Consider the following 26,368-nt stretch of genomic DNA (forward strand, 5'->3'; position numbering starts at 1 on the left):
TTCTTGTATCTAATTTTCCAGGGGCATGGAGAGCCCTAGCTGTTTTAGTGTGAGAGCCAATACCGGTTTGATTTTCCCGGTATCAGAACGAGGCTGGACGCTGCATGTGGATTAGGCGATACACGCCGTAACACAGAGGTAAGCGATCGCTGTGAAGGAACAGATAATTTAGTTTGGAGGTGAACATTTTCCTTGCACTCCAAGATCGCAACCGGTGTGGTAAGCCTCTAAACTACTATACTTCTTGTTGCGAATATTTTCACTATCCTTGTGATGTCCGCACTAGTGGGACTCTTGAATTGAGTTGTAATCACGAGGAGAGAGTTTTCTACAGGCTCTTACACCTATTTAGTCTAGAATGCAGTTGAGCTATTTGTAATGTTTGGAAACTTGCAGGATTTGTCAAAATGATGAAGCACTAGACTCCATCTTATTTCCCTATTTCTCTGGGTGAACCATGACAAAATTGCAGGTGGTACCGCTAGTGTAGCTGGTCAACAGAGTAAAAGGCCTCAATCTGCCCAAAAACCAAAAGTGTAACAGCTACCAATCCTAATGTTATTCCAGTGTGACTGCCGAATCTTCAGAGATCTCTTTCTTTTCCTCTTAACACCGTGGTGGTGTAAGTTTTAAAACGAGACAAAACACCATGCGCAAGTGTAATCAGTAGCCAGGAGACACAGAACCTAAAGGGGTAGGGAAGGCAATGCATATTGTGGCATTGTAGGAGGGGAATTGTATTTAATATGTCCCTTACCCTTGCTGTTTCACCTCCCTTCCACACCTTTAAATCATTAATACCAGCCCCTTCCTCTCATACTAACTATGGTGTTTACAAAGTTGTGGTTCAGAGAGCAAGGAGCATTTTTAATTATTATGTGTAAATACACTAACTATATGGCCAAAACTATGTGGATACCAATTGTTGAGCTGAGGTGCTACAGTAACACCCATTGATAACACGTTTAAAAATACATACAGCACATAGCCATGAAATCTCCATACACAAACATTGGCAGTACAATGGGTCACTCTGTAGAGCTCAGAGACTTTAAATGCGGCACTGTCATAAGATGCCACCTTTGCCATATGTCAGTTTGGAAATTTCTGCCCTACTAGGTCTGCCCCAGTCAGCTCTACATGCTATTGTAGTTAAGTGGAAGCATCTAGAGGCAACAACATCCCAGCCATGAGGTGCTAGATTGCCGAGTGCTGAAAGTAGAAATGGTCTATCATCTGTTGCAGCACTCACTACAGAGTTCCATATTTGCATGTGCCTATGTTGTATTTAAAGGGACAGTCTAGTCAAAATTAAACTTTCATGATTCAGATAGCGCATGCAATTTTAAACAACATTCCAATTTACTTTTATCATCAAATTTGTTTTGCTCTCTTGGTATTCTTTTTTGAAAGCTAAACCTAGGTAGACTCAAACTGATCTCTAAACCATTGAAAACTGCCACTTATCTCAGTGCATTTTGACAGTTTTTCACAGTTTTTCACAGAAAGTGCTAGTTCATGTGTGTCATACGGATAACAATATGCTTACTCCTGTGGAGTTATTTAAGAGTCAGCACTGATTGGCTAAAATGCATGTCTGTCAAAAGCACTGAGATAAGGGGCAGTCTGCAGAGGCTTAGATACAAGGTAATTACAGAGATAATAACTGTATTAATATCACAGTGTTGGGTATGCAAAACTGGGGAACGGGTAATAAAGGGATTATCTATCTTTTTAAACAACAACATTAAAGCATCTGTACTGAATCCTATAGGGGACCAACACTGTACTACCCCTAAGGTGTTTCCTATTGGTGGAGGTACTGCGTAGGGATAGGCAAGGTGTCGGTGACTAGTCCTTGCAGTGTCCGCCACAACCTAAGTATTTCTTTTCTTTCTGATTAAATAATAGTAATACAAATAAATATGTAGTGCAAATAAAGTTAGTGGCTTGTCAAGAGACTGCTAGCGATATTGGGTGATAAGTTATGGAATAAAATCTGAGTGAAATACTGGATGTGTATCTGCATCTGTATAATAACACCCAGCTCTATACAAAGACACAGTAGTGACACTGGCACATGCGTATAGCCAGACAAGGACTGGTTATAGAATCAGTGATATCTGCATCAGTATAATAACACCAAGCACTATACAAAGACACAGTAGTGACACTGGCTCATGGGTATAGCCAGAGGAGGGCTGGTTATAGGATCAGTGGTATCTGCATCAGTATAATAACACCAAGCACTATAAAATGTTTTTTTATTTCAAATGGACCTTGGTGTCCTTCACTAAGGTCTGTACTTTGGAAAATGTCCACCACAGCGTTTGTCTGTGCCTATTCCAGGTACCGCGTCATATCAACATCACTTATGAGACAAATTTCAGCCAAGCAGCATTAAATCTGTGGAGGCTTAGGTCTTGCAAAACAGTTAGCAATAACACTTTTACCTGTTCTAGGGAGAGTAAGGTAATAGAGGGTGTCTGTGTTTCACATGAGTTTAACCTATACCTTGATTTTGAATAGGGCTGATGGATGCTTAGCATGGGAAGGAGAAATACTTTATTGCAGCCTTGGGCCATAGCTTGGACAGTGCCGGACTGGGAATAAAAAGCAGCCCTGGAAAAATATGAACACCAGCCCTATATTCCGTTGAGTCGGTAGAATGCATATGCCCCATACTGGGACACTCCTTCCCCAATATTTTTTCAGAATTAAATTATATTACTTTGTATTAAATAAAAATTGATGTTATATAGCAAAGCTACAACCCAATTGCAACCATTAATAACCCCTTTAAATTGTAGCTTTCCAGCCCTAGCTGCTGCAGCCCACCGGGAAATCTTCTGGTATCCTGGTAGGCCAATCCGGCCCTGAGCTTGGACAAGCCTCTTCTACCGCCAGAAATATATATTTTTACTCCATTATATTTCATTTTTCTAATTTGAAAAGTTGTGTCTCATGGTAACCATACAACGTATATATATATATATATATATATATATATATATATATATATATATATATATATATATATATATATATATATATATATATATATATATATGACAAAACATACTAAAAACACCAATATGTGGTTGAATAAGAATGTCTGTTATCTAATTATAGTATCATATACATTTCCTGTATTGTTTTGTTGAATAAATAATTTAAAGGGACATTAAACAATTTAAGATAGTAAAATAAAATAACTCATACATATAATACAGAAAACTGCAATATACTGTCATTATTTATTTTGTCCCCCTTTCCTGTAATTCCATTCTGAAATTGTGAGCGTTTCAGTTCCTGTTAGAAATGGAAGTGCAGAACAGTTATATTCCACACAGCCATTGGCTGCACATTCTAGTGACCTATGTATAACTGTCCCTAATTGGCCAAAGCAGGGAAGGTTACCTAAGTTACAACATGGCAGCTCCCATTGTTTTATAGACACTCTGGGGCCGATTTATTAAGCAGTGAAGCTGCTTATTCCGCGGCAGCCTACATACTCGCCAGAACCATAAGTTAAGAATCAGCGGTTGTAAGACCGCTGCTCCTTAACTTATCCGCCACCTCTGATGCAATCATCCTGATCAGATACAATCAGAATGATTGACACCCCCTGCTGATTGGCCGTGAATCTGCAGGGGGCGGCATTTCACTAGAAATGCTTGTGCAATGTTAAATGCCGACAGCGTATGCTGGTGGCATTTAGCGATGTCGGGCGGACATGATCCGCTCCAGTGTATCATGTATGCCCAACACTTGATAAATCGGCCCCTATAACTTTACACTTATTAAAGGGACACTCAATCAAAATTAAACTTTCATTATTCAGATAGAGCATGCTATTTTAAACAACTTTCCAAATTACTTCATTTAACAAAATGTGTACAGTCTTTTTATATTTAAACTTTTTGAGTCACCAGCTCCTACTGAGCACGTGCAAGAATAAGTGTGTATGCATTTGTGAATGGCTGATGGCTGTCACATGGTACGTGTATGCATTTGTGAATGGCTGATGGCTGTCACATGGTACAGGGGGAGTGGAAAAAGACATAACTTTTAAAATTGTCAGAAAAAGATCTACTACTCATTTGAAGTTCAGACTAAGTGCTATTGCATTGTCTTGTTATCTTGCATTTGTTGATTATGGAAATCTACTGTGTTGACTGGTCCTTTAAGTCATTATTTAAACACCTAATGAAACTTTAAAAAATACATCTACATGTTATTCTCAGACTAATCATTTTTTTTAAGGTATCATTCTATCTAGCATTTATTTAGTGTTTAATGCCCCTAGAAAAGTGACATTAACAAGCACTGTAGACTACAAACAGCAAAGATTGCTTACATATTCCACCCTGTCTTTTACTCATACACAATTTCTATACATAATCTATAAACATATGGGAGCATCTGTTCTGGGAAGTGATTAATAATGTACCCTGTGAGTGCACATTATGTAAAATCAGTGAGAACTGGTAGTTATATTACAAATTAAATTATATGGTCATGGTGTGCTCTGTTCTCAATATCTCTAGAGACTCTGTGTTAATTGTAAGATTTATTTAAATTATTATTATGTTAGAGTCAAAAGCTGTTTTGGCTGTTTTTCTTTAAGAATGCCTCATCACATTGTGCTTTGGAATCTATTTAATAGATTTATTGACTTTTTCCTTTTTTTTTTTAAATGCTTTCCCGTGCTATTGTCCTAGAACCAGCTTTTGACAACACACGTGTTCAACCTCCTTACCCAGACTGTAGTGTTAGTTCATTTCTGATTTTCATTATTTGGTACCTACATTCAGTTGCACTTGCTCCTGACTCTTGGCTTCTTATTTTTTCAAACAAGGAAAAGGGCAACTCATTTTTTTTCTGCATTAGGTAGAATTTGGAAGTCATAAAAAGTAAGAGGAATAAGAGAGGGCACTATGAGAAAGAGCAACACACACATATATATATATATATATATATATATATATATATATATATATATACATACACACACACACACACATGGAGGCCTACTTATCAAGCCGTCAACTATGCTGCATTCGCCGGCACCAATACAGTCGCCTAACATCGCGGCCGCGGACCTCAATACGCTCTCCTTATTTATCAAAAAAGCTGTCAAAAAGCCGTGCACCAAGTACGGGGCGATGAGCAGCGGACTGTTGTTAACTAACAGTTATCGATCTCGCTGCTATTCGGCTTTTTCCCAACTTTATTTATATCCTGTCACTAAACACCGCCACTATACTAGAATGTTTAACCCCTATCCTGCTGCTCCCGGAGCCCGCTGCAACTAAATAAAGTTATTAACCCCTATGCCGCTGCTCCCGGAGCCCACTGCAACTCTAATAAAGTTATTAACCCCTAAACCCCTGGCCTCCCACATCACTACCACTAACTAAACCTATTAACCCCTAAACCGCCAGCCCCCCACATCACCATAAACTAAATTAAGCTATTAACCCCTAACTTTACATTAAATATTAACTCATCCCTATCTTATAATAAATTTAAAGTTACCTTTAGAATTAAAATAAACTATATTAAACTATTAATTAACCTACCCTAACTATTATACTAAAATTACATTAAATTACATTAAACTATATTAAACTATTCATTAACCTACCCTAACTATTATACTAAAATTACATTAAACTATATTAAACTATTAATTAACCTACCCTGTTATACTAAAATTACATTAAACTAACAATTAAATTAACTATATTATATATTTAAAAACCTAACCCTACTCAAATTATTTAAATCTACAATAAAAAATTACTAAGTTACAAATAAATAACAACTAAGTTACACAAAATAAAAAACACTAAGTTACAAAAAATAATAAACACTAAATTACACAAAATAAAAAACATTAAGTTACAAAAAATAATAAACACTACATTACACAAAATAAAAAATAAATTATCAAATATTTAAACTAATTACACCTAATCTAATAGCCCTATGAAAATAAAAAAAAACCTAGCCTACAATAAACTACCAATGGCCCTTAAAAGGGCCTTTTGCAGGGCATTGCCCCAAAGAAATCAGCTCTTTTACCTGTAAATAAAAATACAAATACCCCCCCACACAGTAAAACCACCCACACAACCAACCCCCCCAAATAAAATCCTATCTAAAAAACCTAAGCTCCCCATTGCCCTGAAAAGGGCATTTGGATGGGCATTGCCCTTAAAAGGGCATTTAGCTCTTTTTCTGCCCAAACCCCTAATCTAAAATTAAATCCCACACAATAAACCCATAAAAAAAAACTAACACTAACCCCCGAAGATCCACTTTTAGTTTTTGAAGACCCGACATCCATCCTCAATGAAGTGGAAGAAGTCCTCAGCGAAGCCAGCAGAACTCTTCATCCAAGCCGGCAGAAGTCTTCATCCAGACGGCATCTTCTATCTTCATCCATTCGGCGCGGAGCAGCTCCATCTTCAAGACATCCGGCGCCGAGCATCCTCTTCTTCCGAAGTCTTCTGAACAATGAAGTTTCCCTTTAAATGACGTCATCCAAGATGGTGTCCCTTACATTCCTGGTCTATGAATAAGAGTGCAGTCTGCACTCGAAACTAGTCAGACAATTTTCTGTCTATTTTTCTACCCTGCCTTGCCTCTGTCGTTTTTTGTACCTTTTGCTTTTGCCTGTACAGCGGTTGTAGCTGTTTATTTTTTATGGCTTTTCAAATAAAGACTTATTGTTTTTAAGTTACCCACAGCAGTGCCTGTATTTTTTTCTTTTTCCTTCATCTACAAAGTGGCTGGGTTTCGCCACTGCTACGGCACTCCGTTGGCTCTCTATGGAAGGACTATACTGATACCGGCGTCACTTCCGGTTGTCTCGCTGAGTCCGCAGACGCTGCTAGGAACGCCGCACCTAAATGTCCCTTACATTCCGTTTGGCTGATAGAATTCTTTTCAGGGCAATGGGAAGCTTAGGTTTTTTAGATAGGATTTTATTTGGGGGGGTTGGTTGTGTGGGGTGGTGGGTTTTACTGTTGGGTGGTGTTTGTATTTTTTTTTACAGGTAAAAGAGCTGATTTCTTTGGGGCAATGCCCCACAAAAGTCCCTTTTAAGGGCCATTGGTAGTTTATTGTAGGCTAGGTTTTTTTTTTTTTTTTTCATTGGGCTATTAGATTAGGTGTAATTAGTTTAAATATTTGATCATTTATTTGTTATTTTGTGTAATTTAGTGTTTATTATTTTTTGTAACTTAGTGTTTTTTATTTTGTGTAACAGTGTTTTTTATTTTGTGTAACTTATTTTTTTGTAACTTAGTAATTTTAAATAGTAGATTTAAATAACTTGAGTAGGGTTAGGTTTTTAAATATGTAATATAGTTAATTTGTTAGTTTAATGTAATTCTAGTATAATAGGGTAGGTTAATGAATAGTTTAACATAGTTTAATGTAATTTAATGTAATTTTAGTATAATAGTTAGGGTAGGTTAATTAATAGTTTAATATAGTTTAATGTAATTTTAGTATAATAGCGTAGGTTAATTAATAGTTTAATAAAGTTGAATTTAATTCAAAAGGTAAGTTTAAATTTATTATAGTTTAGGGGTTAATATGTTTAGTTAGTGGTAGTGATGTAGGAGGCCAGGGGTTTAGGGGGTAATACATTTATTTAGTTGCGGAGGGCTAAGGGAGCGGCGGTATAGGGGTTAATAACTTTATTTAGTTGAGGTGGGCTCGGGAGCGGCGGTATAGGGGTTAATATATTTATTTAGTTGCGGTGGGGTCTGGGAGCGTCGGGATAGGAGTTAATACTTTTATTTAGTGGTGGCAGGGTCTGGGAGCGGCGGAATAGGGGTTAATAACTTTATTTAGTGGCGGCGGGGTCCGGGAGCAGCGGGATAGGGCTTAATAAATGTATTTAGTGGCGGCGGGGTCCGGGAGCGGCGGGATAGGGGTTAATAACTTTATTTAGTGGCAGTGGGGTCCGGGAGGGGTGGGATAGGGGTTAATATATTTATTTAGTTGAGGAGGGGTCCGGGAGCAGCGGGATAGGGGTTAATAACATTATGTAGGTGGCGGTGATGTCGGGGCGGCAGATTAGGGGTGTTTAGACTCGGGGGGAACATGTTCAGTGTAAACGTAACTTTTATTCTACTATATAAATCAATGGATATCTGGCAGCATCAAAGATAAGCTTTCACTGCTTTAAGACTCGCATTGATTCCTATGGAATCCGCAGCCTCCAGGGTGGCGGATTGAAAACCAGGTACGCTGGGCCGGAATAATGGTGAGCGTACCTGTTAGAAGTTTTATAACTTGCAAAAGTTGTCAGATAGTACCAAATTTGTATTCAGAACATCTGTAATGACGTAAGCATCGATCTGTATCGGACTGAGACTGGCGGATCATATGTTACGTCACAGATTTCAACTTGTGCCGGTCTGTAGATTTTGATAAATAGGGTGAATCAGGCTCGCCACAATTACGCTGCGGAATTCCATATTTGTGGTTGACGGCTTGATAAATAGGCCTCATAGAGAGAAGAGCACTCATTTGAACGAACAACTGGGTCAATACCAATGTTAGCTTGTTCTATGGTGATTTACCACCTGGGTGCAGCTTCCTTTTAGACCAGCAATGCTTTTCACAGAGTAGGACTTTCCTGTAGTATATCAGTCTGATCCTGCCTATTACGGTCAGTCCAGTGCCGAAATACCATCAATTCATCTCTGAACAAGTTACACAGCAACCCCAGACGATCGTTTCGGCCTTCATTGAGCCTCCTAAGTGAGGTGTAGTCATATTCCTCTAAGCACATTTAACGAGGAGTCCATGTTTGGTTGCCCCTTTTTCCCATAGGGAGACTAAATACACATAGAGAGAAGAGCACTCACAGGTACGAACAACCGGCTAAAAACCATTGTTAGCCTGTTCTATGGTGATTTACCACCTGGGTGCAGCTTCCTTTTAGCCCAGCAATGCTTTTCACAGAGTAGAACTTTCCTGTAGTATATCAGTCTGATCCCACCTATTTTATATATATATATATATTTATATGGAGAGAGAGAGAAAGAGAGAGATAGAGAAGATAAAGATAAAGCATCCAATATAACAATACATAACAATAGATGGGTGTCTTCTTACCAGATATTACCTCAATCTTATGAGGTAAGGTATGGGCTCCATAAAAGTAAGGGGACTTATCCTATGTCTCCCTGTAGAGTCCATGGAAGCTTTGTTTTATGATTTTTTTGTGATTTTAGATTTTTTTTTAAACATATATATTTTACTAAAAGTACATTATATATATATATGAAGAACATTGGAATGTAAAATATTTATAATCAACTTTTTGTTAGCGCTTTAGGTTTATCTCCTGTTGGGTTAGTGTACGAGTGATATGTTGAATTTGTTTCCCCTCTCCATTAAAGTCTATGGGAAGAGGGAGTTAGAGTATTTACGATATCCGCAAAGTCCTGAAGTTAAAGCATGTTTTTTTCCACGCACAGTTTACTTTCAACTTGTAATACACGTGTTAATCTTTAAATGTTTACTTCTGGTGGTGTTTGCGTTTGAGCAAAAGCACTGAAAAGCATGCCACTTGTAATCTGGCCCATAATCAGTGTTTACAGACTCTGCATTTAATAGATTCGTATACTCAGTGAATATACACAGTGCATTTAATAGATACGTATACTCAGTGAATATACACAGGGCATTTAAAAGATACAAATACTCAGTGAATATACACAATGCATTTGATAGATACATATGCTCAGTGAATTTGAGATATTAGACAAATGTAAAATGCAAAAACATTTTCCATACTTGTTGCATTTGTCAAAAATTATTAATAAATGTCCCTTTCATGAAAATAGGGAAGGAGTGAATGGTTTTAGCAGTCAAAGTTGTTGCTTGTAAAGGCAGGAAAGGCTTCAAAAAGTTCAAATCTACACAATTTAGGCGATGCATTTAAACCATCCAATATCAATTTAGTAATATTATTGTTAGTTGATTGATTCCGGTGTAAACCAACGTAAGTTTCACTTTTGTTCTTGTTAAATATTAGTTTTTGATGTTGCTGACCTGTAGCAGTAGCACTAGCTACTACTTTAACTTTGCTTAACTTTAAACTGTTGTCCAGCTGCTCCTCTGCAGTCCTGAAGATTTCATGAACAAATTGATTTTTATTAACAAACAAATTCTGAATGACCCCTTTAAAAAATATCTCACACAAAAAAATATTTGACAAAGGATTCATCCAAAATAATTTTTAGTTATTGTTTGTGCACATCTAAAGAATATACAAAGTGAATTTGATAGGTACATATACTCAGTTAAAGGGACACTGAACCCAAATGTTTTCTTTTGTGATTCAGATAGACCATGCAATCAATTTTAAGCAACTTTCTAATTTACTCCTATTATCAAATGCTCTTCATTCTCTTGGTATTTTTATTTGAAAAGCGAGAATGTAAGTTTAGATGCTGGCCTATTTTTGATGAACAACTTGGGTTGTTCTTGCTGATTGGTAGATACATTCATCCACCAATAAACAAGTGCTGTCCAGGGTTCTGTACTTTCTTTTTCACATAAAGATAGCAAGAGAATGAAGAAAAATTGAAAATAGGAGTAAATTAGAAAGTTGCTGAAAATTGCATGCTCTATCTGAATCACGAAAGAAAAAATGTGGGTTCAGTATCCCTTTAATATAAACATCACATTTGCAAACATATGCAATTTAAAATCTTAATTTCCTATTGCTGCTTATTTCTGCCTTATTTTAAGGCACCAGAAGATGGTAAGTTTCACAGAGGAAAAAGGTGGCAATAGGTTTTTCTGCCATTATTCGAAGCATATAACTAATATAGATTCAGTAGCTGCAGCCGTCAGGAAAGTAAATCTTTAAGGTCTTTAAAGGGACATAAAACCTAAATGGTTTCTCTCATGGTTTAGATAGAGCATACAATTTTAAACAACCTTCCAATTTATGTATATTATAAAATGTTCTGTGCTTTCATCCCTGCTTTTCAACAAAGGATAATAAAAAAAACAAAGGAGTGTACAGGTCTGCAGAACTATATGGCAGCAGTTTTGCAAACAATCGGCTAGCTTACGAGTTGTGCGTTATGAGTGAAAAAGCAGCGTTATGGCTCTTTTTCACTACCGCAACGTAATTACCGCACATTTCACATGGGACTTCCATAGCGCCGGTATTACGAGTTTTGCCTGGGAGGCCAAAAAGTGAGCGGTACAGCCTATACCATCAAGATCTGTACCGCCATCTAAAGTCAGTAGTTATGGGTTTTGCGTTACAAAACTGTAGCATAAAACTCATAACTAAAGTGTTACAATACAAAGTACACTAACACTCATAAACTACCTATTAACCCCTAAACCGAGGCCCTCCTGCATCTCAAACACTATAATAAAATTATTAACCCCTAATCTGCCTCTCCGGAAATCGACACAACTATAATATACATATTAACCCCTAAACCGCTGCACTCCCGTATCGTAAACACTGCCACCCCCAACGTCACCGCTGCCACTATACTAAAGTTATTAACCCCTAAACCTAACCCTAAGTCTAACCCTAACACCCCTAACTTTAATATAATTAAAATAAATCTAAATAAAAATTACTATCATTAACTAAATAATTCCTATTTAAAACTAAATACTTACCTATAAAATAAACCCTAAGCTAGTTACAAAATAATAGTTACATTGTAGCTATCTTAGGTTTTATTTTTATTTCACAGCTAAGTTTGTATTTATTTTAACTAGGTAGAATAGTTAGTAAATAGATGTTAACTATTTACTAACTACCTATTTAAAATGAATACAAATTTACCTGTAAAATAAAACCTAACCTGCCTCACACTAACCCCTAACATTACACTAAAATTAAATAAATTACATTAATTAAATACAATTAACTAATTTACAAAAAAAGAAAAAACACTAAATTACACAAAATAAAAAAGATATTGTCAAATATTTAAACTAATTACACCTAATCTAATAGCCCTATTAAAATAAAAAAGCCTACCCAAAATAAAAAAACCCTAGCCTAAACTAAACTGCCAATAGCCCTTAAAAGGGCCTTTTGCAGGGCATTGCCCCAAAGAAATCAGCTCTTTTACCCGTAATAAAAAATACAAACAACACCCCAACAGTAAAACCCACCACATACACAACCAAACCCCCAAATAAAATCTTATCTAAAAAACCTAAGCTCCCCATTGCCCTGAGAAGGGCATTTGGATGGGCATTGCCCTTAAAAGGCCATTTAGCTCTTTTTCCTTTTTCCTAATCTAAAAATAAACCCACCCAATAAATCCTTAAAAAAAAACACTAACACTAACCCCCGAAGATCCACTTACAGTTTTTGAAGACCGGACATCCATCCTCAATGAAGCTGTGAGAAGTCTTCATCCAAGCGGCAAGTCGTCATCCTCCAGACAGACAGAAGTCTTCATCCAGACGGCATCTTCTATCTTCATCCTTCCAACACGGAGCGGCTCCATCTTCAAGACATCCAGCGCGGAGCATCCTCTTCTTTCGCTGGCTCTTCAAGAATGAATTTTCCTTTAAATGACGTCATCCAAGATGGCGTCCATTGAATTCCGATTGGCTGATAGAAAGGATGAAGATAGAAGATGCCGTCTGGATGAAGACTTCTGCCCGTCTGGTGGACGACTTCTTGCTGCTTGGATGAAGACTTCTCCTGGCTTAGTTGAGGATGGATGTCCGGTCTTCAAAAACTGTAAGTGGATCTTCAGGGGTTAGTGTTAGGTTTTTTTAAGGGTTTATTGTGTGGGTTTTATTTTTAGATTAGGGGTTTGGGCAAGGAAAAAGAGCTAAATGCCATTTTAAGGGCAATGCCCATTCAAATGCCCTTTTCAGGGCAATGGGGAGCTTAGTTTTTTTTAGATAGGATTTTATTTGGGGGGTTTGGTTGTGTGGGTGTTGAAAAAGAATACCCACATATCCTACACTAGTGGGAGCTGCTGCTAATTCGTACCTGCACACATTTGTCTTTTGTGATTGGCTGACTAGATGTGTTCATATTGCTGCCAGTAGTGAAATGCTGTTCCTTCAGCAAAGGATAAAACGAAAATGAAACAAATTTGATAATGGAAGTGAATTGGAAAGATGTTTAAAATGTTATGTTCTATCCAAATCATGAAATAAAATTTTGGTGTTTCCTGTCCCTTTAAGTTAGAATTCCTGTAATATGCAGTCAACTAAATTCTATTATAAACATAAATGATTCATTTTTGCTAATAAACAAATGATACTAGGAAGCAAAGCAAAACTCTATATACTATCAGATAATCACACATAATTATAGTTGTTGTCATTGTAATCACTGTTGATACTTTGCCCTGATAGGGGAAAATGCATCCAAATACTACTTTGTAGAAATGGATTGTAGATTGTATGGATACATAATAAGTTAGTAAATAGTGATGATATAGTAATATTATTTTTGACAGACACAGCTGATTTGTAGTTACATTGACAATATTTCTTGCAAAGAACAAAGGAACCAGATTAAAGTAAATTGTCTCTCTCCATCAGAAAAGAGTTGTCCTTATCAGTTAGTAAAAATTAACAGGAATTTCAGTGCCACTACTGACGTATTAGTTTTAAGTTAAACAGTTTTACTTAGCATGTGTAAATGCTGCTCTTTCAAATGCATGGCATAACATTTTTTTATGTGAAAAATGTCCCTTTAAATGAAATAAAAGATAGGTGATATAATGTTAGTTAAACATGATGGCTACAGACAAATATAAAGGTCTCCAAATGTATGCTGGTTGGCAATTTGTCTGATACATGAACAAACGAATACGATATTAGACAAAATTAATGAAGAACGAACAAGTGCATGAAGGGAAAAAAGGGCTATATTGTATAATCAGCTCCCTTATTTGTAACAATGTACAGGGGGTGGGGTCTGACCATTCATGTGTTCCTTGTCCCCTGTCCAATCATGCTATAGTATTATTAATGATTGATTTTAAAGAAAGCCAGCCAGACTTGTCCAGTCAAGGCTTAGCCAGGTGTAGGGAGGTGGGAAACTAGGGCAATGCTCAGACATTTTCAATCACTTTTATTGCTATTGGAACCTGCAGTTGTGTGGCTACTGTGCCTCTGTGAGCTAGTAATTGACTGACATTCAATATGCTCATTAAATATACTATTTGCATTGATCAAAAGTTAAAATAAATTATAAATAATGTAAGATGTGTGTTAAAATTAGTTGTACATATTTGCTGTTCACAATGAAACGGAATCTGATATTTAGCCAAAACGATTGGCCATATGAATGAAATTCGTCCAAACTGGACATTTGAAACAAATCTTTCGGATTAAACTGATTTTTCACTCATGCACATGTCTTCTAAACATAATAAAATAATTCTAAGTTTCTATATACAGATATATATATAAATATGTATTTACAATAAAATATTTCCCATTATCCCATAGTGACATCATCATAGCATTTTTAACTGCATTGACAGTTTAGCTTAATTTTTAGCACTGGAGTGGTGCTAAGCTAAGAGAATATTAATTTGCAAAGTGTGCCTGTTCATTTAGAATATAATATTAATATGAAATCTTGAGTTGGAATGAACATAACATTCCTGGTGTTTGTCTAATAAATATTTTAGTATAATCTCAGCATGAACTGGCAGCATGCAGCACCAGTAAGTAAGGTGATATTTCCTTTATTGCTATTTTGGCATATGGTGAAGTATAGCTCCTTAGGAAATTGTCGTACTGTAGATATAATCAGTGTTTAGTAACGAAAAGCGAAGTTGGCAGAGGTATGAAGCATCAGGTGACAATACACTCTGCCAGTAAGACACTATGCCTGGTTTATTGTTGCTACTTGATGTGAAATGTGAATGTATCTGTGATGACATTGGCAAGTCTAGAAAAATCTAACTCTGCTGTTCAGTCATTTACAAAACTATATCTCACTCATGTACTTTTTTTTAGCAATCATATAATGAATGATAGAACTAGAACACCATTACAAACACAACTCAACATTATACCTCTGCTCTTATCAATAAATAATTCCCTATCAGCCTTCTGTACTCATTGTATGATGTAACCCCTTAAAGGTACATGAAACCCAACATTTTTCTTTCATGATTCAGACAGAGCATGCAATATTTTAAAAGTTTCCAATTTAATTCTGTTATCACATTTGTTTCATTCTCAGGTTATTCTTTGTTAAAGAGATTTCTAGATAGGTAGCAAGCACATGCACTATATAACAGGAATAGGTGCTGCCATCTACTGTTCTTGCAAATGTATACCATTCTTGAAAAACTGCTGCCATATAGTGCAGCAGACATGTTCACAGTGCACTCCTGAGGTTACCTTCTTGCTTTTTAACAAAGGATAACAAGAAATCAAAGATAATTTGATAATAGAGGTAAATTGGAGAGATGTTTAAAATTGTATGCTCTATCTGAATCATGAAAGAAAAATGTTTGGTTTTATGTCTCTTTAAGCCAAATGGATGTAGGTACTATGTCACACAGCACTTTGCCCATCTTACTGTGTTGACCTACATCCAACACTTTGGGGCCGATTTATCAATGTCTGTCCGACATGATTTATCATGTCCGACAGACATCGATGAATGCCGGCAGCATACGCTGTCAGCATTTAACATTGCACAAGCAGTTCACCAGAACTATTTGGGAGGTAGAAATCTGTTTGGGAGGGTCAGGTAGGGATCATGGAAGCGCGAGGGTAATCCCTACACTACATTAAATATCACACTTACAAGCTAACCGATTAACCCCTTCAGTGCTGGAAATGTCAGAAGTGTGGTGCGCAGATTAGCGGCCTTCTAATTACCAAAAACCAATGGCAAAACCATGTATGTCTGCTATTTTTTTAACAAAGGGGATCCCGGAGAACCTTTTTTGCAATCGTCTTTTTATGACTGCTCAAGTGGTATGTAAATAATTTCAGTGAGAAACCGAACGTTTGTGAAAAACAATTTTTTTTTATAATATTGCTTTTGGCGGCCAGATGCTGGCATGAAATATACCAAAATGATCCTAGATCAATACCTTGGGTTGTCTACTTAAAGAATATACATGGTTTTGTTCTCTTGATTTCTTTTACTGAAAAGCATACATACGTAGGCTCAGAAATAGTGCCATAATAAAATGCTGTAACAATTTTTTTAACCCCTTAACAACCAGAAACATACCCTGTACATCACTGGTCTTTAATGAGGTTTATGTTTTTGAAAGCACAGCTCTAGTTGCCAGCAGTGAGACCACGCTATAACAGGAGGCCGTTATTATGGGCTAAAAAAACTTAAGGACCAGCGAGGTACAGGGTATCTTAAGGTCGTTAGGGGGTTATATTGCTATATTTCTTTAACAGTCACTTCCTATTATGCCTGCTAACATGAAATATACTGTGCTGCCCCTATATTCTACATGTTCCTTCCTTTTACTCTCATTTAATGCTCGCTGAAAACCAATTTATTCAGGGAACTATATTGTTAGACCCTTTTAGAAGCACATAACTTTATTTTCCACTACTGTCTTCATCCCTTATTTCCAATGATTACTATTAGATGACAATTAACCAAACAATTCCCTTACTTCTTGTATTTATCACCACATAACCTCTAGAGTACAGTTTCTCACAGATAATGGGACTCGACTGCTTCTTTAAACCCTTCACATGCTTAGGACGTTTCCTACTGTCCTAACAGTGCTGGACTTTAACCCCCTTACGACGGTGTTCTAAAGAAAATGGTATACTGCATAGCAATGCGTATAGCACTTCACTTTTGGTCACGTGACTCAGCTGCTGGAGGGGTGTGGCACTCAATGCGCATGCGCAAGAGGCCGAACCTCCTCCAAACAGCTAATGTAAACTACGCAAGGGAAGAGGAAAAATATGGCCCGATTTGGTCAATGCCCAATAGCATGCTGGGACTTGTAGTCCGCTTTCCAGCGTATTGTAAGTGGTGCTAGTAAAAGTGATGTGTAGACACCATACCAGTGATCGTCAGGGTCGGCTCCAGAACGAATGAAATGGGGGGCATTTTTTTTCACGAGGGGGCACGCATTTAAAAAGCATGTATGAGAGTCAAAATAAGAGCAGACCTACTGTGGCAGTCCAGGGGTTACATTTATCAGATCTCTGGCTGTGCAGGAGTTAGATTTGTTTATATTTCTGGAAGTGCAGCGGGAACATGTGTCATATCTCAAGGAGTATAGGGGTTACATTTATAAGATGTCTGGCAGTGCCGCAGCAGTTACATTTACCAGATTTATGGCAGTGCGGGGGTTACATTTGTCATATGTCAGGAATGTCTCCCACATATGACACAGCTAGTGGACACTGTTTGCATGTGTAGCTCTACCAATGACCCTACTAATGATCAAATAAGCTTTTACGTGACAATAAGTTTGAGTGCCAAGCAGTACATTACTTGTACAGATATTATTAATGATATTTACCAGCACACACACAGTATATACAGTATGTATATACACACATATTATATATATATATATATATATATATATATATATATATATACACACACACACATATATATATTTCAGCCCTCTGTGGCAAAAGGATTTAGAGTAGGACCAGTCGAATTGGGGCACCTTGTAAGCGGTGACTGGCTAAGCAAAATATGGCCATATTGTGTGACTAAGTTCCCAATATTATTTAAAAAAAGATAGTTGTCTCTTGATGTATATGCAGGCAATTTTTTTGCAGCAGTAAAAAATATGTTGTGCTTTTGAAAATGGATGTGCGCTGATACCTCTTTGTTTGTGTAATTACTGGGTCATATTGGCAGCACTCCCAGATGTTGATTTAAACTTTTTGTAAGGTGTGCTAAAAAACCAAATTTTGTATTTGTATTTAAAATTACCAGGGAGACTGACCATCTCCCATTGGTTTAAGCACCCCACCCAAGTTCAGGTGTGCTCATTACAGTGTTAAAGAGTTGTGAATAAAAAGCCAGGGAGTCTCATTCTATTATGAAGAGTAAAAGCAGGAATGTTTCAGCCCTCTGTGGCAAAAGGATTTAGAGTAGGACCAGTCGAATTGGGGCACCTTGTAAGCGGTGACTGGCTAAGCAAAATATGGCCATATTGTGTGACTAAGTTCCCAATATTATTTAAAAAAAGATAGTTGTCTCTTGATGTATATGCAGGCAATTTTTTTGCAGCAGTAAAAAATATGTTGTGCTTTTGAAAATGGATGTGCGCTGATACCTCTTTGTTTGTGTAATTACTGGGTCATATTGGCAGCACTCCCAGATGTTGATTTAAACTTTTTGTAAGGTGTGCTAAAAAACCAAATTTTGTATTTGTATTTAAAATTACCAGGGAGACTGACCATCTCCCATTGGTTTAAGCACCCCACCCAAGTTCAGGTGTGCTCATTACAGTGTTAAAGAGTTGTGAATAAAAAGCCAGGGAGTCTCATTCTATTATGAAGAGTAAAAGCAGGAATGTTTCAGCCCTCTGTGGCAAAAGGATTTAGAGTAGGACCAGTCGAATTGGGGCACCTTGTAAGCGGTGACTGGCTAAGCAAAATATGGCCATATTGTGTGACTAAGTTCCCAATATTATTTAAAAAAAGATAGTTGTCTCTTGATGTATATGCAGGCAATTTTTTTGCAGCAGTAAAAAATATGTTGTGCTTTTGAAAATGGATGTGCGCTGATACCTCTTTGTTTGTGTAATTACTGGGTCATATTGGCAGCACTCCCAGATGTTGATTTAAACTTTTTGTAAGGTGTGCTAAAAAACCAAATTTTGTATTTGTATTTAAAATTACCAGGGAGACTGACCATCTCCCATTGGTTTAAGCACCCCACCCAAGTTCAGGTGTGCTCATTACAGTGTTAAAGAGTTGTGAATAAAAAGCCAGGGAGTCTCATTCTATTATGAAGAGTAAAAGCAGGAATGTTTCAGCCCTCTGTGGCAAAAGGATTTAGAGTAGGACCAGTCGAATTGGGGCACCTTGTAAGCGGTGACTGGCTAAGCAAAATATGGCCATATTGTGTGACTAAGTTCCCAATATTATTTAAAAAAAGATAGTTGTCTCTTGATGTATATGCAGGCAATTTTTTTGCAGCAGTAAAAAATATGTTGTGCTTTTGAAAATGGATGTGCGCTGATACCTCTTTGTTTGTGTAATTACTGGGTCATATTGGCAGCACTCCCAGATGTTGATTTAAACTTTTTGTAAGGTGTGCTAAAAAACCAAATTTTGTATTTGTATTTAAAATTACCAGGGAGACTGACCATCTCCCATTGGTTTAAGCACCCCACCCAAGTTCAGGTGTGCTCATTACAGTGTTAAAGAGTTGTGAATAAAAAGCCAGGGAGTCTCATTCTATTATGAAGAGTAAAAGCAGGAATGTTTCAGCCCTCTGTGGCAAAAGGATTTAGAGGAGGACCAGTCGAATTGGGGCACCTTGTAAGCGGTGACTGGCTAAGCAAAATATGGCCATATTGTGTGACTAAGTTCCCAATATTATTTAAAAAAAGATAGTTGTCTCTTGATGTATATGCAGGCAATTTTTTTGCAGCAGTAAAAAATATGTTGTGCTTTTGAAAATGGATGTGCGCTGATACCTCTTTGTTTGTGTATATATATATATATATATATATATACACACAGTACACACACATATATATATATATATATACACACATATATACACACAGTATATATGTATATACACATATATATATATATATATATATATATATATATATATATATACACACACAAACAATATTTAAATATACACACAGTGTGTATTGTGTGTGTATGTATGTGTATATGTATATGTGTATATAATATATATATATATATATATATATATATATATATATATATATATATATATATATATATATATATATATATATATATATATATATATAATAAAACAACCTTGGGGACAAATAGGAGATGTTTTGAAACATGTAAATAATAAACATATCACAGCTACATTTGAAGTGTGTGTATTTGAGCACCTATAATCTGACACACATTTTACACTGATCACTGCAGACAAAGCAGGCACAATCCACACTTGTTTTGTGTGACCTGCAGTGGGGAAACCAAGGAATTCCCAATTTGCTTCTTTATCTGTGGCTGCCAGGATATAAAGCACAATAGGGAGGGGATACTACTCTCACACACACATTGGTTATACGACTGTGTTTTCACAAAATTACTTCTGCCTTCTGTCTCACTGACTGTTAGCTTCTCCCAGCACTTCCTGCAGATGTCATCCCGTAGTAAGTGGGCTAGCAGGAGGAGGGGCAGTGCAAGTCCTAGGTTAACTGTGAGAGCACCAGCAGGGAAATGCTACTTTATTTGTTATCTGGTTGTAAATAGAGGAGAGTAAAGAGATTAGCTGGAAGATCTCCAGGGTCTAGTGGCTGCAAATGGTTTATGCGACATTTGGGACCCTGGACATTCCGTCACTTTTTTTTTTAAATCACTTTTTTTGCCCTGGGGGGCACAGCTGTCCATTTGGGTGGGCATTGCCCCCAATGCCCCCCCTTAGAGCCGACCCTGGCAATTGTAGCTTTTTGTGACAGAACATCGATGTCAGTCTATTTCTATGAGGAAAAATAAACACTTCTACGTTTTTTTCCCCCATTTCTGAAGAAAAATAAACTCCTCTAAATTCGCACCCACCAGTTCTGTGAGGAAAATAAACACCTCAAAATCCACGCTGAAAAATAGAGCTCAAAATCCGCCCAAATGTCTGTGAGGAAAAATATATAGCCTTTATTACAAAATTAAAAGCATAATTTTACAAATTCGGCCGCGCATAATGGATCACTGAGGAGTAGGGCCTTGTGCACATGCGCATTAATTACATATTACGTTCCATAGAATTCCTGGACCCGTTGTTGTGAAACAAATGGCCTTAAACAGCTGTTTGTAGTAGGTTGGGCCTCTTGCGCATGCGCAGTGAGCGCCACACCCCTCCAACAGCTGATTACACGTCACCGGAAGTGACGTAGTATACACATTCCTATGGTATACATGTTACTTTAGAACAACGGCATGGAATGTCCTCATTTTTTTGGTGTCCTGAACCTTCCTACGTTCAAGAAGGGAAACATCTGACTTGGGGAAGTGCCTAGCTTTGTAGACAGTTTCACAGTATCCGATCCCAGCATTGGAATCCCGTGAACGCAGAGACAATCATGCAAGTTCCTGTTATTTCCTAATGTTTATGTCAGAACTTTGTTCTGATCGTTAGAACTTGACAATGCAAAAGCACTTATGCATATTCTGTGAATATTGCACGTGCCCAGTAGGAGCTAGTGCCTCAGTGAGTGTTTATTTAGGTAATGGATGTGAATTGGAAAGTTGTTTAAAATTGTGTGCTCTATCTGAATCATGAAAGTTTAATTTCAACTTTAGTGGTCATTTAGCAGTTCCACTTTTTTGTCAATATCATTTGCATAACACTGCGGAATAGGTTGGTGCTTTATAAAAAAATAACATTAATTTAAAGGGATAGTAAAGTCAAATTACATTTATTATTCATGATTTAGAGAGAGCATGTGATTTTAAATAACTTTCCATTTTACCTGTATTATCTAATGTGCTTTGTTCTCTTGGTATCCTCTGTTGAAAAGCATGCCTAGGTATGTTTAGGAGCAGCAGTGCACTGGGAGCTAGCTGCTAATTAGTGGTGGCACATAAATGTCTAGCTATGCTTTCAAAAAAGGATGGCAAGAGAACAAAACAAATTAGATAATATAACTAAATTGGAAAGATGTGAAATTTTCATTTTGACTTTGTTTTCCCTTTGAATATTGGTTTAGCAAATGTTAGCTGTGCCATCCACGAGCTTAGAAAAGAAAAATAAGAGCTGGAGAAGACTCTGCAAGTCATGAAAAGGGCATACTCACATGGCATCTAACGTGGCTTTAAAAAGTTATTTAAAACCTCTGCTTCTGTTATACATTATCTATCTACAATATTTTTGTAAAACATTGCAGCACATAATAAACCGTTTTTTTTAAAACTATATTTAATAATTAAATAATCCACAAAACTGCCCTTTAATTAAATAAAAACAAAGATATTTGTCATCCATTGCATGTCTAAATTATTTGATATACCTTGATATATAACTATTAAACCTTGATGCATAGAATAAATAAAAAGTTCTAAAAATATTGCAATACGAAATTAATTATATGTAGTAAAAGAACTTTTATATTATTTTAAAAATATTTAATTTTGCCCCTTTTTTGTAATTTAACTCTAAAAAACATAATTTATGTAAGAACTTACCTGATAAATTCATTTCTTTCATATTAGCAAGAGTCCATGAGCTAGTGACGTATGGGATATACATTCCTACCAGGAGGGGCAAAGTTTCCCAAACCTCAAAATGCCTATAAATACACCCCTCACCACACCCACAATTCAGTTTAACGAATAGCCAAGAAGTGGGGTGATAAGAAAAAAGTGCGAAAGCATATAAAATAAGGAATTGGAATAATTGTGCTTTATACAAAAAAATCATAACCACCACAAAAAAGGGCGGGCCTCATGGACTCTTGCTAATATGAAAGAAATGAATTTATCAGGTAAGTTCTTACATAAATTATGTTTTCTTTCATGTAATTAGCAAGAGTCCATGAACTAGTGACGTATGGGATAATGATTACCCAAGATGTGGATCTTTTCACACAAGAGTCACTAGAGAGGGAGGGATAAAATAAAGACAGCCAATTCCTGCTGAAAATAATCCACACCCAAAATAAGTTTAATGAAAAACATAAACAGAAGATTCAAACTGAAACCGCTGCCTGAAGTACTTTTCTACCAAAAACTGCTTCAGAGGAAGAAAATACATCAAAATGGTAGAATTTAGTAAAAGTATGCAAAGAGGACCAAGTTGCTGCTTTGCAAATCTGATCAATCGAAGCTTCATTCCTAAACGCCCAGGAAGTAGAAACTGACCTAGTAGAATGAGCTGTAATCCTTTGAGGCGGAGTTTTACCCGACTCAACATAGGCATGATGAATTAAAGATTTCAACCAAGATGCCAAAGAAATGGCAGAAGCTTTCTGGCCTTTTCTAGAACCGGAAAAGATAACAAATAGACTAGAAGTCTTTCGGAAAGACTTAGTAGCTTCAACATAATATTTCAAAGCTCTAACAACAAAGAATGCAACGATTTCTCCTTAGAATTCTTAGGATTAGGACATAATGAAGGAACCACAATTTCTCTACTAATGTTGTTGGAATTCACAACTTTAGGTAAAAATTCAAAAGAAGTTCGCAACACCGCCTTATCCTGATGAAAAATCAGAAAAGGAGACTCACAAGAAAGAGCAGATAATTCAGAGACTCTTCTGGCAGAAGAGATCGCCAAAAGGAACAAAACTTTCCAAGAAAGTAATTTAATGTCCAATGAATGCATAGGTTCAAACGGAGGAGCTTGAAGAGCCCCCAGAACCAAATTCAAACTCCAAGGAGGAGAAATTGACTTAATGACAGGTTTTATACGAACCAAAGCTTGTACAAAACAATGAATATCAGGAAGATTAGCAATCTTTCTGTGAAAAAGAACAGAAAGAGCAGAGATTTGTCCTTTCAAAGAACTTGCGGAAAAACCTTTATCTAAACCATCCTGAAGAAACTGTAAAATTCTCGGAATTCTAAAAGAATGCCAAGAAAAATGATGAGAAAGACACCAAGAAATATAAGTCTTCCAGACTCTATAATATATCTCTCTAGATACAGATTTACGAGCCTGTAACATAGTATTAATCACAGAGTCAGAGAAACCTCTTTGACCAAGAATCAAGCGTTTAATCTCCATACCTTTAAATTTAAGGATTTGAGATCCTGATAGAAAAAAGGACCTTGCGACAGAAGGTCTGGTCTTAGCGGAAGAGTCCACGGATGGCAAGAGGCCATTCGGACAAGATCCGCATACCAAAACCTGTGAGGCCATGCCGGAGCTACCAACAGAACAAACGAGCATTCCTTCAGAATCTTGGAGATTACTCTTGGAAGAAGAACTAGAGGCGGAAAGATATAGGCAGGATGATACTTCCAAGGAAGTGATAATGCATCCACTGCTTCCGCCTGAGGATCCCGGGATCTGGATAGATACCTGGGAAGTTTCTTGTTTAGATGAGACGCCATCAGATCTATTTCTGGAAGCTCCCACATTTGAACAATCTGAAGAAATACCTCTGGGTGAAGAGACCATTCGCCCGGATGCAACGTTTGGCGACTGAGATAATCCGCTTCCCAATTGTCTATACCTGGGATATGAACCACAGAGATTAGACAGGAGCTGGATTCCGCCCAAACCAAAATTCGAGATACTTCTTTCATAGCCAGAGGACTGTGAGTCCCTCCTTGATGATTGATGTATGCCACAGTTGTGACATTGTCTGTCTGAAAACAAATGAACGATTCTCTCTTCAGAAGAGGCCAAAACTGAAGAGCTCTGAAAATTGCACGGAGTTCCAAAATATTGATCGGTAATCTCACCTCCTGAGATTCCCAAACTCCTTGTGCCGTCAGAGATCCCCACACAGCTCCCCAACCTGTGAGACTTGCATCTGTTGAAATTACAGTCCAGGTCGGAAGCACAAAAGAAGCCCCCTGAATTAAATGATGGTGATCTGTCCACCACGTTAGAGAGTGTCGTACAATCGGTTTTAAAGATATTAATTGAGATATCTTTGTGTAATCCTTGCACCATTGATTCAGCATACAGAGCTGAAGAGGTCGCATGTGAAAACGAGCAAAGGGGATTGCGTCCGATGCAGCAGTCATAAGACCTAGAATTTCCATGCATAAGGCTACCGAAGGGAATGATTGTGACTGAAGGTTTCGACAAGCTGAGATCAATTTTAGACGTCTCTTGTCTGTCAAAGACAGAGTCATGGACACTGAATCTATCTGGAAACCCAGAAAGGTTACCCTTGTCTGAGGAGTCAATGAACTTTTTGGTGAATTGATCCTCCAACCATGATCTTGAAGAAACAACACAAGTCGATTCATATGAGATTCTGCTAAATGTAAAGACTGAGCAAGTACCAAGATATCGTCCAAATAAGGAAATACCACAATACCCTGTTCTCTGATTACAGACAGAAGGGCACCGAGAACCTTTGTAAAAATTCTTGGAGCTGTAGCTAGGCCAAACGGCAGAGCCACAAACTGGTAATGCTTGTCCAGAAAAGAGAATCTCAGGAACTGATAATGATCTGGATGAATCGGAATTTGCAGATATGCATCCTGTAAATCTATTGTGGACATATAATGCCCTTGCTGAACAAAAGGCAAGATAGTCCTTACAGTTACCATTTTGAACGTTGGTATCCTTACATAACGATTCAATATTTTTAGATCCAGAACTGGTCTGAAGGAATTCTCCTTCTTTGGTACAATGAAGAGATTTGAATAAAACCCCATCCCCTGTTCCAGAACTGGAACTGGCATAATTACTCCAGCCAACTCTAGATCTGAAACACAATTCAGAAATGCTTGAGCTTTCACTGGATTTACTGGGACACGGGAAAGAAAAAATCTCTTTGCAGGAGGTCTCATCTTGAAACCAATTCTGTACCCTTCTGAAACAATGTTCTGAATCCAAAGATTGTGAACAGAATTGATCCAAATTTCTTTGAAAAAATGTAACCTGCCCCCTACCAGCTGAGCTGGAATGAGGGCCGCACCTTCATGTGGACTTAGAAGCTGGCTTTGCCTTTCTAGAAGGCTTGGATTTATTCCAGACTGGAGATGGTTTCCAAACTGAAACTGCTCCTGAGGATGAAGGATCAGGCTTTTGTTCTTTGTTGAAACGAAAGGAACAAAAACGATTATTAGCCCTGTTCTTACCCTTAGATTTTTTATCCTGTGGTAAAAAAGTTCCTTTCCCACCAGTAACAGTTGAGATAATAGAATCCAACTGAGAACCAAATAATTTGTTACCCTGGAAAGAAATAGAAAGTAGAGTTGATTTAGAAGCCATATCAGCATTCCAAGTTTTAAGCCATAAAGCTCTTCTAGCTAAAATAGCTAGAGACATAAACCTGACATCAACTCTGATAATATCAAAAATGGCATCACAGATAAAATTATTAGCATGTTGAAGAAGAATAATAATATTATGAGAATCATGATCTGTTACTTGTTGCGCTAAAGTTTCCAACCAAAAAGTTGAAGCTGCAGCAACATCAGCCAATGATATAGCAGGTCTAAGAAGATTACCTGAACACAGATAAGCTTTTCTTAGAAAGGATTCAATTTTCCT

The sequence above is a fragment of the Bombina bombina genome, chromosome 2 (assembly GCF_027579735.1).
Source record: "Bombina bombina isolate aBomBom1 chromosome 2, aBomBom1.pri, whole genome shotgun sequence".
Taxonomy (NCBI): Eukaryota; Metazoa; Chordata; class Amphibia; order Anura; family Bombinatoridae; genus Bombina; species Bombina bombina.